Source organism: Rana temporaria, chromosome 4 (assembly GCF_905171775.1).
Source record: "Rana temporaria chromosome 4, aRanTem1.1, whole genome shotgun sequence".
Classification (NCBI taxonomy): domain Eukaryota; kingdom Metazoa; phylum Chordata; class Amphibia; order Anura; family Ranidae; genus Rana; species Rana temporaria.
In genome coordinates, this window is record NC_053492.1 from 368,156,493 (window position 1) to 368,175,391 (window position 18,899).

Consider the following 18,899-nt stretch of genomic DNA (forward strand, 5'->3'; position numbering starts at 1 on the left):
TTTGGCGCCCTTACGCCCGCCCGCTTTAGGCTACGCCGCCGTATATTAGCAGGCAAGTATATTGAGAATCATTACTAGCCTAGTTAATTTACGGCGGCGTAGCCTAAACAGGCTAAGCTACGCCGCCGTAACTTTGCTCCTCTTTACCTGAATCGACCTAACTGTGCATATTTGCTGCTGTGAGTGTGTACAGGGCGATGGAGTTGCTTTTAATTGTTTCTAATATTTTTATTTTATTTTATTATACGGTTATTTACATTATTTTTGTGATAGCATTGGGCAGATGACAGGTGCTCTTTATTGAGACATCAGGGGCTTATTTGACCCCTAATGTCTTCCTGTCCTTTGCTTCAGCTGACCAAGCATAGGAGTGAGCTTGATCAGTTATCCATCCAGCTTTCTAGACAGCATTTGTACCATTTTCAGCTGTTCTCCTCCCAGAGACTCTTTAAACTGGTTGTAAACTCTGCAAAGAAAAAAAAAAAAAACAACCTGCTAACAAAGGCATAATGAGCTAGTATGCATCACATACTAGCTCATTATGAAATACTTACCTTAGAACGATGCTGTTGCAGCAGTCCCCATACACCGCTGTGACGGGCAACATGGCTCCGGCGCTGTGATTGGCCAGAGCTGACATCACTTCCACGCATACGCACGGGAGATGCCCGTCAAGACACAGCAACTGAAGAAGCAGCACATACGAGCCGCCGTTTCTTCAGTGCACATGTGCTGATGATGTTGACACATGTGTATACAGTGAATATCTCATAAAAGTTTAGAAGAAATTCACGGTCCCTACAGGTAAGCCTTATAGGCTTACCTGTTGGCAAACGTGTTTGTAAATGGTTTACAACCACTTTAATGGTGTGTTTGGTATCAATGATTTTATGCAAGGCATATTTACTTATCTGAAATAAAAAAAAAAAGTATCAGGGTGTTCACCTACGGTAGTATCTACAAATGTGTAAATGTAATATCTTCTAAAGATAATATGTTAGAAAGGTTAATAGACGCCCCTCTATTACAGTATAAGAAAAAATATAATATCATGAGTGGAAGCTAACATGGATTTAGATTAATTTTAAATCATGTAAAAAAGATTAATCATTAAGGAAGAATTAAACAGAAGTTTTGCCCAAAGGAAAACTTTGTAACACATTACTAAAATGTTTGATAAAGTTCCACATATATTCCACACACCACTAACAACCCTCTCTGCATCGCTTTCACCTTTCTCATAATTCTGTGAAAAAAGCTGATCTGTCTGACGTTCGGAGCATATATATTTGCCACAGTATATGTGGTGGAGTTGATGTCGCACACCAATATGAGATAGCGATCCTGAGGATCAGAGATAGTAGTATGTGAGCGGAATGCCACAGAGTCCCTTATCGCTACCATCACCCCTTTCTTCTTTGCATCAGCATTGGCCATATATATATGTGGGAACTGAGGGTGAGTACATTTGGGATGTGATTGCTGGCTAAAATGTGTTTCTTGAATGCACAAGACGTCACATTTGTGATGCAAAGCGTCCTTCCAGAGAGACCTCCGTTTGGCTGGATGGTTGAGGCCCTTAGTGTTCAAAGTTAGAAAGTTTATTGCCATAAGAGCATGTTGAGGGTGTGTTGTAGAAAGCAGGAGGGTAGTAAATCACTTACATGAGGTGGAGGGTGGTCCCATGGAAGGACAGCCGTAAAACTTCGACCAGGATCCAGGGGCCTTGCAGGAGCACCATCTGATGGAAACTGTGGTGAGGCAGACAGCGTGGCAAGTCCGATCATCAGGGCAAGAAAGAACAGTCTAAGTAAAAAAAGCATAACAAATGAAACAGTGGCTAATAAGAGAAAAAAAAAAAGGGTGCGACTCTCGGTCGCTCAGAAGATAAATGGGGTGTAAAAGAACTTGGAACAGAGAAGTGCATCTCTCCAGGAGGGTTTTTGGATGGAAAAGGCTCATTCCAGTTTAGTTATGAGAGCGAGCGTTTCTTCGGTCAACCGTGTGCCATTCCTGCTCCGTGCCTCCAGCACCGTTCTTCTGATGCAGTGGCGGTTGTGGCTCAGGAACCATACCCCAAGACTGCAATAAAGCCAGACCTTTCGCCAGGGAATCCATCACATAATCTTTATCATCCTTTGTGATGATCAACTTTGTTGGGAAGCCCCACTTGTAGCTCAGTTTATGATTTCTTAGGGCCTTCGTGACCGTGACAAGGTTCCTGTGTTTCTGCAATGTATATTGCGATAGGTCCGCATAAAATTGGAGGTTAGAGTATGGTGCTGGTATCGAATCTTTTTGCCGTGAAACCACCATTAGCTTCTCTTTAGTGTGATAGAAGTGAAGCCTGAGGATCACATCCCTTGGCACAGAGTCAGAGAGATAGGCAGGTTTGGGAAGTCTATGAATTCTGTCAACCGTGAAGTCTAATTTGGACAGGTCAGGCAATGCTGCAGCAAACAGTTGGGCCGCATAGCCACGCAGCTGTGGTTGTTTAACGAATTCAGGCATCCCCCTGATCTTAACGTTGTTCCTCCTTGACCTAACTTCTATTTCTGCCATTTTGGCCTTCAGTGCATCAATATCATCTTCAGTACTCTCATTGGCATCTACCAGGGCATTAATAGTGGAAGCATATTCCCCCATTTTGTTCTCCACGTGTGAGACTCTATCAGCCACATTCCTCAGATCACTGCTAAATCTGTGTACACAGGAGACCATATCTGAGTGGAGAGAGCTTCTGAGAGACACCAGCATCTCCTTCAGCACTGTGTCTAACACAGGCTTGTTGTTGGTAGGGAAAAGATCAATGTAGTCTGGCAATTCCCTAGTATCATCTCCTGACTCTATAGGGGAGCTCACCTCATTTGTGGCATCCGCGGCATCCAGCCTGAGTCTTGCCTTCTCAGGGCTTCCCGATGAAGGGGTAGCAAGTGAGGAGTTTAGATTTTTAGGAGGGCTGCTCTGTTGTGCCGTTTTCCCTGACTGGGATGTGTGTTGAGATGAGGATTGCAAGGCCCCATGCTGTGGCGTGGAGGACGCGCTGGCGCCATCTTGCTTGGCCCCCAGGAAGAAGAACTCTGTGAGCTTGGTAGGTCGGATGCCTTCTTTCTTGTGTCTCACCATGGCTGCTGCTGCTTCCTAAGCCCCCTGGGCAGTAGATCGCCGTTTTTGTGAGATAAAAAACTCACTAGAAGAGCTGCTAGGAGCCGATGTGTCACCGCTGGATCCAGAGCACGGCTACAGCACGTCCATTCCGGTCTCCGGCTAGCTCCGCCCAGTTCCACATATATTCCGACCATGTGTGTGCCCCATCTGAGTTTTGCCTTCGGAAATCCCGATGGACTTAGAAAGAGAACATGTTCTCTTTTTTTCCCGACAGAAAAAAAATTATATCGAAAATTTCATTTGTCTGTATGGAACTCCGATGGAGAGAAAACCATGCATACTCAGAATCAAGTTGACGCATGCTCAGAAGCATTGAACTTCATTTTTTTTTTTGGCTCATTGTAGTGTTGTACGTCACCGCGTTCTTGACGGTCAGAATTTGGTGTGACAGTGTGTATGCAAGACAGCTTGAACGGAATTCCGTCTGAAAAATCCGTCAGAGTTTATCTCAATGAAAATTCTGATCATGTGTACAAGGCATTACCCAACATTTCCTTTTCCTTATAGGAGACTTGTAACATAAACTTGTACTTAAAAAGTATCCTGTTCCTTTTGTATTGCTTCCTTTGTGTGAAATCCTTGGTGATCCTGATAGTCCCCCTGCTTTCATATATCAAACTGACCACCCTAGGTATAGAGCACATCCTTCCCACTATTTTCTGGCTGTGCTGGGAGCACAGTTTGCCTGTCCTCCAATGATCAGACTTGTGCTGACATGTCCCCATGCAGGTCCCACATTGCCGCTCCTAGCTCCTCCTGCTTGACCTGTGCCCAGAATAGCAAGCCGCTTGCTATTGAGGCACTGGTGCATGCTTGCTCCCAAGCCCTGCTCTATGCGTCCATAGGAGACAGAGCTGTGCCTCCCCCCACTCTCTCCTCATTGGCTCACTGGCTGTGATTGACAGAAGTGGGAGCCAATGGCTCCTGCTGCTGTCTCAGCCAATGAGAAGAGGGAGTTCCGGGACAGTCGAGGCTCTCATGCACATTGCTGGATTGAAAGGGGGTTCGAGTATTAGGGGGGCTGTGGGGGGAGCAGCACACAATGTTTTTACATTCATACATAGAATTCATGAGGGTAGAAAACCTTCAGCCTTTACAACCACTTTAAACTGACTGGGTTGCTGGGTTGTTTTACAAGGTTATGTTTCAGAAAAACTATAGGGTCTACTGGTTTTCAAAATCCAACATGCAAATTGATAGAAAGCTGCCTCATAAGTTGTGTTCAGGGAGTTTTGATCCTACCCTAAGTGGTCTTAAGTTGTAAGGTTCAAGTATTCAATCATTTTTAAATTAATAAAAAATCTTATAGAGATTAGGATTGAAAGTACTGTTTCCGAGTTTGCAGAACAAAATTATGTAGTGAAAAAAAATCATTACAAGAGGTCACAAACCTACAAGCTAACTAATGTAATCGCTGCTCACCCTGGATGTGTGCAATATGGGAAAGTTTCCCTGGTGGGGTTTTTAGGCAAGCAAAAATTCAATAATTATAATGTATAATATGCATTGTTAGGTTTAAAAGATTTTATTGGATGTAAACATGTGGTATGAAGCTTGACAATTATAATATAAACTCTTGTGCAAAACCAAAATTGTTATACAACTTGACATATTACATGCATCTGTGCAAATACAATCCTGACGCGTTTCAACCCCTTAAGGGTCTTCTTTAGAGGTTTTTGGTTTGCAGTTAGCTGTGTATAAAAAGGACCCTTCTTGGACCAGAGATTCCACTAAAAAGCCTTAAAAGTAATCCCGGTGGCTCCCCGGTCACCTGGCACCCCAGGATGCAGCGTCAATTGGACCACATGCGACTTGCAGGGAGTCACAATTAGGAGAATGGCCCCTACAGGGCATGCATGGACAAGATAGCGGACACTTGCGGCAGAGCATTGGAAACTATATTATAAAGTGCATTGTATGATGCACTTAAATGGGTTTTAATTTTATATATTAGGTATGAGCAGGCAGAAATTCACCAGGAAAGTATCCTATTTTTGTATATATTTATATGAGTTTTGATCATACCCTAAGTGGTCTTAAGTTGTAAGGTTCAAGTATTCAATCACTTTTAAATTAACAAAAAATCTTATAGAGATTAGGATTGAAAGTACTGTTTCCGAGTTTGCAGAACAAAATTATGTAGTGAAAAAAAATCATTACAAGAGGTCAAGCCTACAAGCTAACTAATGTAATCGGATATCACAAATGAAGCTCAATGTGGAATAAAGTTATGCACTTAGGGTAAACCATGCATATAACATGCAACCCTTGTAGATAACAATTACACCATGAAAATCCAATCTGTGCTTCTAGAACTATCAAGATACTTTACTGTAGTAAGAAAGGCAAATACTCAAGAGAGTAAAAAGCATTAGTACAACATCATCTTGAATATGTAGTTCATTTATGAGTTCCTGCTTTGAAAACAAATGCCAGGGAGCTAAAAATGGTGTAGAGAAGCGCAACTGATTGATGTCAGGGAATATCAAAAATCCAGCCACACAAAACAACATGAGAAAAATTGAATTATGATTCTATGCTTGCTATGACATTATTGTTAGAATAGAAACAGCCATGAAGCCTGTTGCTACATAACTACAAACTGACACAATATTAAGCACGCTATTGAGAAAATTTTAGTTTCTTTTAAATGATGTATCAATCAAAGGTACACAAGTGAAAACATTTGCTGTATGAATAGCTGGCTATTCAATTACAGAACAGGGGCCACCACAGAGTTTAAGTGGTCGCATTTAGTATCATCCTGTTTTATCCATAACAAATGACTAATGTTTAGAAGTTGTGTGCTGGAAACCTTTTGTAAATACAATCAGCTTTTGTCTTGACAAGTTCCACTCAGCTGAGGAAATCTGTAGCATTCTATCCAAAGACATCATCCTTTTAAGTGCTTTCGTATGTAGCTCTACTTGATCATGAAGTTATTAAGTTGGGACATGTGAATTGTATCCTCAAGAGTATAACAAATGTATTCCTTAAAAGTACAGATATTTCTCTGTTCTACAGAACTTTGTATTGTTGTCAGTGTTGTGTAAACTCAGTTTTTTTTTCCATTTTGGATCTTCTGCCTTTGTATTGTGGTCCTTAGTGAAAACAGCAACAATTACATTGATGGCACAGTATCACTTAAAGGGGTTGTAAAGGTTTGTTTTTAATTTTCTAAATAGGTTTATTTAAGCTAGTGCATTGTTGGTTCACTAACCTTTTCCTTCGATATAGCGCAGTCTTACTTCTGGAGGATAATTCTAATAGTATTTGAAGGATTCCCGCATCAAGCTATGGCTGATTGAGGCTGAGCAAAAGTCAACGGCATGGGCTCTGAAATTTGATGCAGTAAGCATCATTTTCTTTTGTCTGGACACCTGTCAATAAAGCTGGAAAATGTATTCAATTAAAGAAACTGTATTGTACGGTGCCTTTCTGCCATATAGCTACCACATAAGCACATTTGGTGCTTGCAGGTAGTAGTCCCTAGAAGCAATATTTGCATTAAAAGGGACAGACGCCCGCTGTTGCTATTTCTAGGATGCAGGATGTGCTGAAAGCCCTTGTCCAAGCTACAGCTGCATAGTAGGAGGCCACCAGGGCACAGCTGCAGACCCTTGATGACATTAATAAATGTGTAGTAGCTCAACTAGAGGTGTAAAAAAGAAAAGCCAGAGCTGTGCCCTCTTGATTTTGGTGGTGTCACATGGATGAAGTGGACCAGAGGAGGAGAAAACCATGAAAACATATAGAACCTTAGCGCTTATTGACCTTCTATCTCATAAGGGGACAAATCCAGTGAGATTTTGATCTATGTAATATCGTAGAGCCTCCAGCTCTTTTTTAGATAATGGAAAAATCTGACCAAATGGGATTTCCGCCCCTGGAACAGTCCTATAAGGCAATCATAGGTTTGATTGGGTGGCAACACATCAGCTTTCCTCCTATCAAATACATCCAGGAAGTCATAATAGCTGGTAGGTACATACTGACTGCTATCTGAAACTGGTTGAAAAGTCAGGCAACTGGGAAAGTTTATGGGTTCAGGAACGCAGCCATGTTGCTGGCAGTAGACTGAAGAGAACATGATTTCCCCTTTAGACCAGTAATTCTTGGGAGTATGGGCCCATAACCAGGGAATACCCAGTATTACAGTAAACATACCCAAATGACCCTGATCAAAAGTTTACATACCCAAGTTCTTAATACCGTGTATTGCCCCCTTTAGCATCAATGACAGCTTGAAGACTTTTGTGGTATTTGTGGATGAGGCTCTTTATCTTCTCAGATGGTAAAGCTGCCCATTTCTCTTGGCAAAAAGCCTCCAGTTCCTGTAAACTCTTGGGCTGTCTTGCATGAACTGCACGTTTGAGATCTTCTGAGAGTGGCTCAATGATATTGAGGTCAGGAGACTGAGATGGTCACTCCAGAACCGTCACTTTATTCTGGTGAAGCCAATGACAGGTCAACTTGGCCTTGTTTTTCAAATCATTGTCATGTTGGAATGTCCAAGTACGCACATGCGCAGCTTCCTGGCTGATGAATGCAAATGTTCCTCCAGTATTTTTTGATAACATACTGTATTCATCTTGCCATAAATTTTGACCAAATTTCCTGTGCCTTTGTAGCTCACACATCCCAAAACATCAACGATTCAGCTCTTTGTTTCACAGTAGGAATGGTATACCTTTCATCATTGGCCTTGTTGACTCCTCTTCAAATGAAGCATTTATTGTTGTGGTCAAAAAGCTAAATTTTGGTTTCATTACTCCAAATGACTTTGTGCCAGGAGGTTTGAGGCTTGTCTCTGTGCTGTTTGGCGTATTGTAAGCGGGATACTTTGTGGCATTTGCGTAGTAATGGCTTTCTTCGGTGACTCAACAATGCAGCACATTTTTTTAAGTGTCTCCCTATTAGGCATCCTGAATACAGCCACACCACATGTTTTCAGAGAGTCCTGTATTTCACCTGAAGTTATTTGTGGGTTTTTCTTTGCATCCCAAAGAATTTTCCTGGCAGTTGTGGCTGAAATTTTAGCTGGTCTGCCTGACCGTGGTTTGGTTTCAACAGAACCCCTCATTTTCCACTTCTTGATTAGCATTTCAACACTGCTGATTGGCATTCTCTATTCATTGGATATCTTTTTGTATACCTTCCTGTTTTATACAGTTTAACTACCTTTTCTCACAGAGCCTTTGACAATTCTTTTGCTTTCCCCATGACTCAGAATCCAGAAACTTTGGTGGATGAAAGATGCAAGGATCTATCAGGAGTCCAGAAACTCATTGACCGTTTATACACTCACACTAATTACAAGCAAACAGATCACAGGTGAGGATGGTCACCTTTAATAGCCATTCAAACCCTGTTGTGTCAACTTGTGTGCATGTTATCAGTCCAAAATCACCAGGGTATGTAAACTTTTGATCAGGGTCATTTGGGTAGTTTCTATTTTCATTATGATTTAAAAGGAATAAACACAGTTGATTGATAATAAATGGCTTTAGACAAACACTAACCATGAGCGAAAGAAAAGTTTTTGTGTTATTCATATTCTCTGAAAAATGACCAAGAAATCATAAATTCTGCCAGGGTATGTAAAACTATGAGCACAACTGTAGGTACTACAGGCTTGGTACAGCAGGTGGGCACCATAGTGGATCACAGCAGACAGAGCATAGCAGCAGAGGCGTTGCTAGGGGGGTGCGGGGGGTGCGCACCGGGTTACACCCGCTAGAGGGGTGACACCATCCCGATTTAAAAAAAAAAAAAAAATTATTTAATTTTTTTTTTTTTAGCTGACATGTGGGGGGGGGGGGGCGTCTCCCCCCGCGACTGCAGCGATGAGCGCCGCGGAAACGGAGCGCCACGGTACAAGAGGGGGGGGTTGCGGGGTGACACCGCAGCACCATCCATCCCCTCCTCTCACAGCCACGGGCTGTTAGTGGTGCTCGGCAGTCGGTACACAGGCACAGCCCCCTCCTCTCTGTTTGTGTTTACAGAGGGGGAGGGGCCGAGGGGACCTTCTGTCCATGTGCCGTGGCGCTGCCTGCGATGATCTGAGGTACTGAATGGGGAGGGGGGTGTTTGCACCTGGGGGGATTTCACTGAAGGGGGGGGTGTTTTGCACTGAGGGGGGGTTGTACTACGGGGGTGTTTGCACTGAGGGGGTTTTCACTAAGGGGGGTTTGCACTGAGGGGGGATTTGCACTGAGGGGGGTTGCACTAAGGGGGGGTGTCTGCACTCAAGGGGGTCTGTGTAACATGCAGGGATCCAGAGGTGCAGGTGGCTGTGTAATGTAAAAGGGGTGCAGTGATGCAGGGTGCTGTGTAATGTAAAGGGGTCCAGAGGTGCAGGGGGCTATGTGATGTAAAGGGGTCCAGTGGTGCAGGGGGCTGTGTAATGTAAAAGGGTCCAGATGTGCAGGGGGCTATGAGATGTAAAGGGGGCCAGTGATGCAGGGTGCTGTGTCATGTAAAGGGGTGCAGAGGGCTGTGTAGTGTAAAAGGGTCCAGAGGTGCAGGGGGCTATATGATGTAAAGGTGTGCAGAGGTGCAGGCGGCTGTGTAATGTAAAAGGGGTGCAGTGATGCAGGGTGCTGTGTAATGTAAAAGGGTCCAGAGATGCAGGGGGCTATGAGATGTAAAGGGGGCCAGTGATGCAGGGTGCAGTGTAATGTAAAGGGGTCCAGTGATGCAGGGTGCTGTGTAATGTAAAGGGGTGCAGAGGGCTGTGTAGTGTAAAAGGGTCCAGAGGTGCAGGGGGCTATGTGATGTGAAGGGGTGCAGAGGTGCAGGGTGCTGTGTAATGTAAAGGGGTCCAGGGGTGCAGGGTGCTGTGTAATGTAAAGGGGTCCAGAGGTGCAGGGTGCTGTGTAATGTAAAGGGGTCCAGAGGTGCAGGGTGCTGTGTAATGTAAAGGGGTCCAGAGGTGCAGGGTGCTGTGTAATGTAAAGGGGTACAGAGGTGCTGGGTGCTGTGTAATGTAAAGGGGTTAAGAGGTGCAGGGTGCTGTGTAATGTAAAGGGGTCCAGAGGTGCAGGGTGCTGTGTAATGTAAAGGGGTCCAGAGGTGCAGGGTGCTGTGTAATTTAAAGGGGTCCAGTGATGCAGGGTGCTGTGTAATGTAAAGGGGTCCAGAGGAGCAGGGGGCTATGTGATGTAAAGTGGTGCAGGGTGCTGTGTAATGTAAAGGGGCCCATAGGTGCAGGGTGCTGTGTAATGTAAAAGGTTCCAGAGGTGAAGGGGGCTGTGAGATGTAAAGGGGTCCAGTGATGCAGGGTGCTGTGTAATTTTTAAGGGGTCCAGTGATGCAGGGTACTGTGTAATTTTAAAGGGGTCCAGTGATGCAGGGGGCTGTGTAATGTAAAGGGGTCCAGTGATGCAGGGGGCTGTGTAATGTAAAGGGGTCCAGTGATGCAGGGGGCTGTGTAATTTTAAAGGGGTCCAGTGATGCAGGGGGCTGTGTAATGTAAAGGGGTCCAGTGATGCAGGGGGCTGTTTAATGTAAAGGGGTCCAGTGATGCAGGGGGCTGTGTAATGTAAAAGGGGTCCAGAGGGGCTGTTGTGGAGAGGGGTACACAGTAGTAACAAAAATATATTGAAGGATGCAGAGGTATGCAGGGAGCACAGTGGGGTGTTTTTACATTTTAACGTGTGGGGGGTGCCAGATATTGGATCCGCCCCGGGTGCCAAATGCTCTAGGTATGCCCCTGGCCTATAGGCTCCTGAGATGTGAATTCCGGTCCTGGAGAAAGAGAGGTGGGGGGAGGGGACAAAGAAAAATGGAGAGAAAGAAGAAGGGATAGAACGAACAAGAAAGATGGATAGGGAGAGAGAGGAAAGGGGAAGAAAGGAGAACAGAGAGCAAACAGTAGGGTAAAAAATATTTGAAAAATGTTATGGGGGGGGGGGGGGGGGGTGACACCATATTTTACCGCACCAGATGACACCAACCCTAGTGACGCCACTGCATAGCAGAAGTCGTAGTCGGGGACAACAGCAGAGCTCAGGAAGCCAGTGGTCAGCAGATCAGCTATTAGAATCATGGTTAGGCAAGCCATGGTCCTACACAGGAGAGAAGACAAGAGAAGATCCGTAGGCAATATATGGTCAGAGCTGGTTGCGAGACAAGAGGTATCCAAGGGCAAGCCGGGTCGGTAACAGGTGATCAGAAACAGCAGCAAACACAGGAACAGGAAGCAGGAAGCTGAAGACCAGCCAGCAATGTTCATGTGCCACAGTCATCTGGCATATCTTAGGCAGTTGTTCCAACGTGATTGTGAGCATGCGCACTGGGATGCGCCCACGGGACGGCGCATGCGCCGTTTGTTATACGTATCTGTCTGGCGCTCGGCCCATCATTTGCATGGGGTCACGCCCCATTTGCATGGCTCACGCCCACTTCCATTTACACCGACTTACGCCTTGGAAACCCAGCGCAGATTTGGGAGCATTGGCTTTGTGGATTTAATGCTTGCCCCTCTGTGCTGCGTCGGTGTAGCGTAAAGGAGATACGCTACGGGGGCATAAATGTGCGCCAGCGGCTGTGAATCCGGGCCGTAGTTCCCAGGAGGGGGCGAGCACGTCACTGACCACCGCAGTAAAGCCTCCCTTCACGGTTTTGAGTAACAATCAGACAAGCAGGAAGTGAACAGAACAGAGAAGAAATAGAGAAACTTCTGAGCAAAAACAAACAATGAGGAAGTGAAAAGAGGAATGTCTGCAGGTAAAGGATGCTTATTATGAAAAAAATAAATAAAAAATCCTTTACAGCCCTTTTAAGGTGTATGTCTGAATAATATTTTTGCGGATTTTCCTTTGCAATGTAGAACTGAAAGCCAGAGAGCAAATTCCTTGTGATTCACAGGTGTAGAACACAAGGATGACAATCCAATATCCTTATTAAAAATTAGAGTCTAAGACAAAAGGAAAGGTCTAGACCACAAAATCATCTTGTCTTAATGAAGAACAAAACAGTGGGCCAAATCCACAAAAGAGATACGCAGGCGGAACTGCTGTTCAGCCTGCGTATCTCTGTGCCTAACTTTGGAAACGATCCTCAAAAGGATTTTTTCAAAGTTAGGCAGAAGATCTGACATCTGTAAGACACTTACACTGTCAGATCTTAAGATGCAGTACCGCATCCGCCGCTGGGGGCATTTCGAGTCGAAATGCCGCCTAGCGTATGCAAATGAGTACTTAAGCAGATCCACAAAGCTTTTAAGCTTTGTGTTTTCTGCGTAAGTTACGATTTGCTTGTGCAAAATTAGGGCTGGTTTTACAATGTGTAAAGTTAGTACACCATGTAAAACCAGACCTTTTTTTCGATCGCCGCGTTTTTTTTTTTATTTTGATTTTTTTTTCCCGGCGCGTAACTTTTTTTTAACCCGTCGCAACTTTATTGTCCCGTCGCAATCCACATAGCCCGGCGTAAATTACGTTCGCGCGCTGCCCGTCGGGAAAAATGATGTCACACGCATGCGCAGTACGTCCGGCGCGGGAGCGCGCCTAATTTAAATGGGAATCGCCCATTTTAATTAGGAACGCCTTAGGATGCACGGAGTTAAGTTGCACTGCCGCAATTTTCCGGGTAAGTGCTTTGAGGATCGCTACCTGAATTCGGAGAATTGCGGCCGTGTAACTTAACTCTAAAAAGTTAAGTTAGGCAGCTTTTCTGTGGATTTGGCCCGGTATTCTTCAAAGTTCTGAAATTCTCCAAGCTGAAGTAACTGCCAAGTCCCTTATGGGACTAGGAAGATAGACAAGCTTTTAGAAAGTTGGATGCCACATTCATGCGTTCCTCTCTAAAAGTAGGGACCAGGGAATTAGCTGTCATTGATCCTCAGGGCCATTAGCTGTCATTAGTACTTAGGGATGAGCTTTGTGCTCGACTTCGCACGTATGTTCGACTCTAACATCGTCTGTTCGAGTGACGCGCATCGGCCCATAATTCACTGCGGCGTTGCGCGCTGATGATTGGTCAAGCATGCACCATGACCCAGAATGCTTGGCCAATCACAAGGCGCAAAAAACGAAGAACAATAATTGGCCAAAGCCAGGGTGGCTTTGGCCAATTATGGCTCAGAAGGTTTAGTACACGCCCCACACTATATAAGGCCGCCTGCAAGGCGGCCTCGTGTAGTGTGTTTCGGCTTTGTTAAAGACAAGTCAGACAGTCAGTTAGAGAGAGAGAGATAGATAGAGACTTAGGGCTAGAATCTTAAATGAGATACGACGGCGTTTCTCCTGATACGCCATCGTATCTCTGTTTCTATCTATGCGACTGATTCATAGAATCAGTTACGCATAGATATCCCTAAGATCCGACAGGTGTAATTGTTTTACACTGTCGGATCTTAGGATGCAGTACCGCAGCCGCCGCTGGGGGGAGTTTGCGTCGTAAACCTGCATCGGGTATGCAAATTAGGAGTTACGGCGGATCCACAACGGTTTTTCGCGTTCGCTACGTCGCCGCTAGTATAGTTTCCCGTCGCAAAGTTACACTTTTTTTTTTGTGCCTTAACTTTAGTCAGCAAGTGTATTGCTGTCTAAAGTATGGCTGTCGTTCCCGCGTCGAAATGTAAAAATCAACGTCGTTTGCGTAATACGTAATTGCGGGAATACGGAAGTACGCTATGCGCGTCGCCGTTTAAAAAAATTACGTCACGGCGCGCAAAGCACGGCGGGAGTTAGGAAACGGAGCATGCGCAGTAGGTCCGGCGCGGGAGCGCGCCTAATTTAAATGGCACACGCCCATTTGAATTGGCCCGCCTTGCGCCGGAGGCCGCGGGCTTAGATTTCATTGCAAGTGCTTGGTGAATCAGGCACTTGCGATGAAAAATTACGGCGGTGTAACTTATCTAGGATACGTTACGCCGCCGTGATTCTACGTGAATCTGGCCCACAGTGTCTTTTCTACTATATAGATAGATAGATAGATAGATAGATAGATAGATAGATAGATAGATAGATAGATAGATAGATAGAGCAGGAAGGCTAGTCAGTATAGTTAAATTTGCAGTGTGTAGAGGATATATATACATCCTAGCGTTGTACATATATTTATACACTGTATAGCTTAGCTAGATCAGCTATTCCTATTGTTAGGCAATTTCTTTGTGCTAGCTGCAGTGCTCTAACGTGTTGTATTGCCTGCATGCAGTTTAGTTTAAACTTAAACATAGTACTCAGTGTTAGTGGACGTGTGCTATTTAATTGCACACATACACGCAGTTGCTGTTACTGCATGACATGTGTGCTATATAATTGCACATACACGCATTAGCTGTTACTGCACGTGTGTTATTTATTTGCACATAAATGCAGTCGCTGTTAAAGCACATGTGCTGTGTTTTTGGCCATAAACTCAGTCGATCTTACTATACGTTTGCTGTGCGTTTGCCCATAAACGCAGTCGATCTTACTGCACGTTTGCCGTGTTTTTACCCATAAACGCAGTCGATCATACTGCACATTTGCTGTGTTTTTGGCCATAAACTCAGTCGATCTTACTATACGTTTGCTGTTTTTGGCCATAAACGCAGTCGATCATACTGCACGTTTGCTGTGTTTTTGGCCATAAACTCAGTCAATCTTAATATACGTTTTCTGTGTTTTTGGCCATAAACGCAGTCGATCATACTGCACGTTTGCTGTGTTTTTGGCCATAAACTCAGTCAATCTTACTATACGTTTGCTGTTTTTGCCCATAAACGCAGTCGATCATACTGCACGTTTGCTGTGTTTTTGGCCATAAACTCAGTCGATCTTACTATACGTTTGCTGTGTTTTTGCCCATAAACGCAGTCGATCATATTGCACGATTGCTGTGTTTTTGGCCATAAACTCAGTCGATCATACTATACATTTGCTGTTTTTGCCCATAAATGCAGTCGATCATACTGCACGTTTGCTGTGTTTTTGGCCATAAACTCAGTCGATCTTACTATACGTTTGCTGTGTTTTTGCCCATAAACGCAGTCGATCTTACTGCACGTTTGCTGTGTTTTTGCCCATAAACACAGTCGATCATACTGCACGTTTGCTGTGTTTTTGGCCATATACTCAGTCGATCTTACTGCACCTTTGCTGTGTTTTAGCCCATAAACGCAGTTGCTGTTAGTGCACGTTTGCTGTGTTTTTGCCCATAAACTCAGTCGATCTTACTATATGTTTGCTGTGTTTTTGCCCATAAACGCAGTCGATCTTACTGCACGTTTGCCCTGTTTTTGCCCATTAACGCAGTTGCTCTTACTGGACAGGTGCTGTTTATTTCTGATTTTGTCCTGTGCAGGCTATTAAAATGTCTGGAAGGACAACAAAGAAAGGCAGAGAGTCACGAGGGCAAGCAGGGTCTGCATCTAGAAGCAATGCTGGTGGTGGACACGGTGCATCCTCTTCAGGACGTGGCTGTCAGACACGCTCGTCATTGTTTTCAGGTGCTGGCCGTGTTGAGCTTCAACATGCAGAGAAATTAGTAGAGTGGATGACCAAGCCGGCCTCATCCTCCTCATCCTCTCTCACCCAGGCTGAGCTTAGTTTATCTGGCAAAGCAGCTGCCAAGGCGTCCTCTTCCTTCTGCACAATGGCATCACACAATCCTTCCCTAGTCCCACCATATCCTCCTGAGGAGTCCCCCAAACTGTTTCAACACAGTGTTGGGTACATACTACATGAAGATGCGCAGCGTTTTGAAGGCTCCTGATGACGGAACACAGATAGAGGAAGGCATTGATGTGAGCCCAGAGAGAGCGTACAGTCATGTTCTCCCAGCTGCAGCATACTGCCAGGTTTTCCAAAGTGATGAGAAGGGAGGGGATGATGAGGTCACTGACTCTACCTGGGTGCCTGATAGGAGAGAGGAGGAGGAAGAGGAGGAGGAGGAGGAGGGGGAGGAGGAGGAAGAGGAAGAGGAAGAGGCACAGGCACATCTTCAAAGAGGCAGGATGCCCTCCAGGGGACAGCTTAAGGGCAGCACACCAACTGCATTACATCACAGAGCTACGCCTGTGCAGGGCGCTGCTGCGTCTCAACGGTACTGCAAAAGTTCTTTGGTGTGGGCCTTTTTTGAGACATGTGCATCAGATCGCACCGTTGCTATTTGCAACATACCGTATTTTCCGGCGTATAAGACGACCCGGCGTATAAGACGACCCCCTAATTTTCCAGGAAAAAAATTGATTTTGGGATATACTCACTGTATAAGACTACCCCCTTCTTACTGTCTTTCTGGAAGCTGAGGGGGAGCCAGAACCGCTGACAGGAACAGGCTTTTTCAAATCTCACTGTGCCATTACATTCCTCACTGTGCCATTACATTACATGCCCAGACTGTGCCATTACATTCCTCACTGTACCATTACATTACATGCCCAGACTGTGCCATTACATTACTCACTGTGCCATTACATTACATGCCCAGACTGTGCCATTACATTCCTCACTGTGCCATTACATTACATGCCCAGACTGTGCCATTACATTACTCACTGTGCCATTACATTACTCACTGTGCCATTACATTACATGCCCAGACTGTGCCATTACATTACATGCCCAGACTGTGCCACTGTGCCATTACATGCCCCCACATTGCCATTACATGCCCCCACATTGCCACTGTGCCATTACATGCCCCCACATTGCCATCACTTGCCCCTCACATTGCCATTGTGCCATTACATGCCCCCACATTGCCATTGTGCCATTACATGCCCCCACATTGCCATCACTTGCCCCCACTGTGCCTGAACTTGTTGCCCCCCATTGCAATAACACTCACTTTTTTTCCCAGCGCTGACAGTCTCCCATGCTGCGATCGCGAATGATTTCAAAGCCGCGCCTTCACTGCAGAGTGTTCTGTGATAGGAGGAAGAAAAATCTTCCCAGCAGCGCCTCTGTTATGTTTTCCGCCTATCACGGACGTCTTCTCATCTCGTCCGAGGATGAGAAGGCATCTGTGATAGGAGGAACAAAGAACAGCTACCAAGCACCTGATGCAGATGTAACTGAATAATTTTTTTTAAATGACAGATCCCTTGGAGCAGTGTTTCTCAACTCCAGTCCTCGGGGCGCACCAACAGGTCTTGTTTTCAGGCTTCCCATTATTGTGCACAGGTGATTTTATCAGTTTCACTGCCTTAGTAATTACCACAGCAGTTTGATCTGAGGGAAATCCTGAAAACATGACCTGTTGGTGCGCCCCGAGGACTGGAGTTGAGAAACACTGCCTTGGAGACTGCCTATGCTGATGCTGAGTGACTGTCCTGTTATGCTGCTGACTGAATATCCTTTTCCTCCTCACTGATCTTGCTGATAGCTAGTAAGAACATTTTTGATTCTGGGATCCGCCACCAGTGCCTAAGGCCCAATGTTTCTGCCCCTGTTTAACAGGGGCATCTAATAACAATTTTTAATGCAATACTTTGCATGTGGCTCTTTTCTGCGCTCCAATTACAGTATCTGAGGGGTTGCAGTGTTGTGTTGTGCCTAAGGGCCAATGTTTCTGCCCCTGTTTAACAGAGGCGTCTAATAACAATTTTTAATGTAATACTTTGCATGTGGCTCTTTTCTGCGCTCCAATTACAGTATCTGAGAGGTTGCAGTGTTGTGTTGTGCCTAAGGCCCAATGTTTCTGCCCCTGTTTAACAGGGGCGTCTAATAACAATTTTGAATGCAATACTTTGCATGTGGCTCTTTTCTGCGCTCCAATTACAGTATCTGAGGGGTTGCAGTGTTGTGTTGTGCCTAAGGCCCAATGTTTCTGCCCCTGTTTAACAGGGGCGTCTAATAACAATTTTGAATGCAATACTTTGCATGTGGCTCTTTTCTGCGCACCAATTACAGTATCTGAGGGGTTGCAGTGTTGTGTTGTGCCTAAGGCCCAATGTTTCTGCCCCTGTTTAACAGGGGCGTCTAATAACAATTTTTAATGCAATACTTTGCATGTGGCTCTTTTCTGCGCTCCAATTACAGTATCTGAGGGGTTGCAGTGTTGTGTTGTGCCTAAGGCCCAATGTTTCTGCCCCTGTTGAACAGAGGCGTCTAATAACAATTTTTAATGCAATACTTTGCATGTGGCTCTTTTCTGCGCTCCAATTACAGTATCTGAGGGGTTGCAGTGTTGTGACACCGCCACCAGTGCCTAAGGCCCAATTTTTCTGCCCCGGTTCTAGTAATTTTCTTGGTTTGATTCTTTTCTAATTTGAGTTCATTCTATCTTTCTCCTACGTTATCATAGTGTCATGTTTATTTTCCTTTACTAAATACTCATCATTGTCAATGTAAACACCACAAATCTAGATTTGTTCTTTTAGGCAGCATTGATATAATAAGAAGCCAGACATTGTTGAGTATCCAAAAATATTTATTGTATCACACTTAAAATGTGTCATTTTCATTTTGTTTTTATATCTTAATAGAAAATCATCTATTTTTTTTAAACCCTCCCCAGAACATCAATAATATTCTTGAGGTTTTGGTCCAGCTTTCTGTTGTTCTTTATGATCTTCTCGAGGGCGATGTTTGTGTCCTCTATTTGTGCCCTGCAGGACATGGGCACTGTAAGTGTCTAACCCGCCACCAACAGCTCGTACACCTGAAATTTGGGAAAAAAAACATGTATTAAAATTATGCAGGCCTACATGTATTACCTGAAGCTGTGCTGTATGACACTGACCTGATGTGGTGGCATTTTGCACTTCCTGCACATCCGGCGAGGGTGGG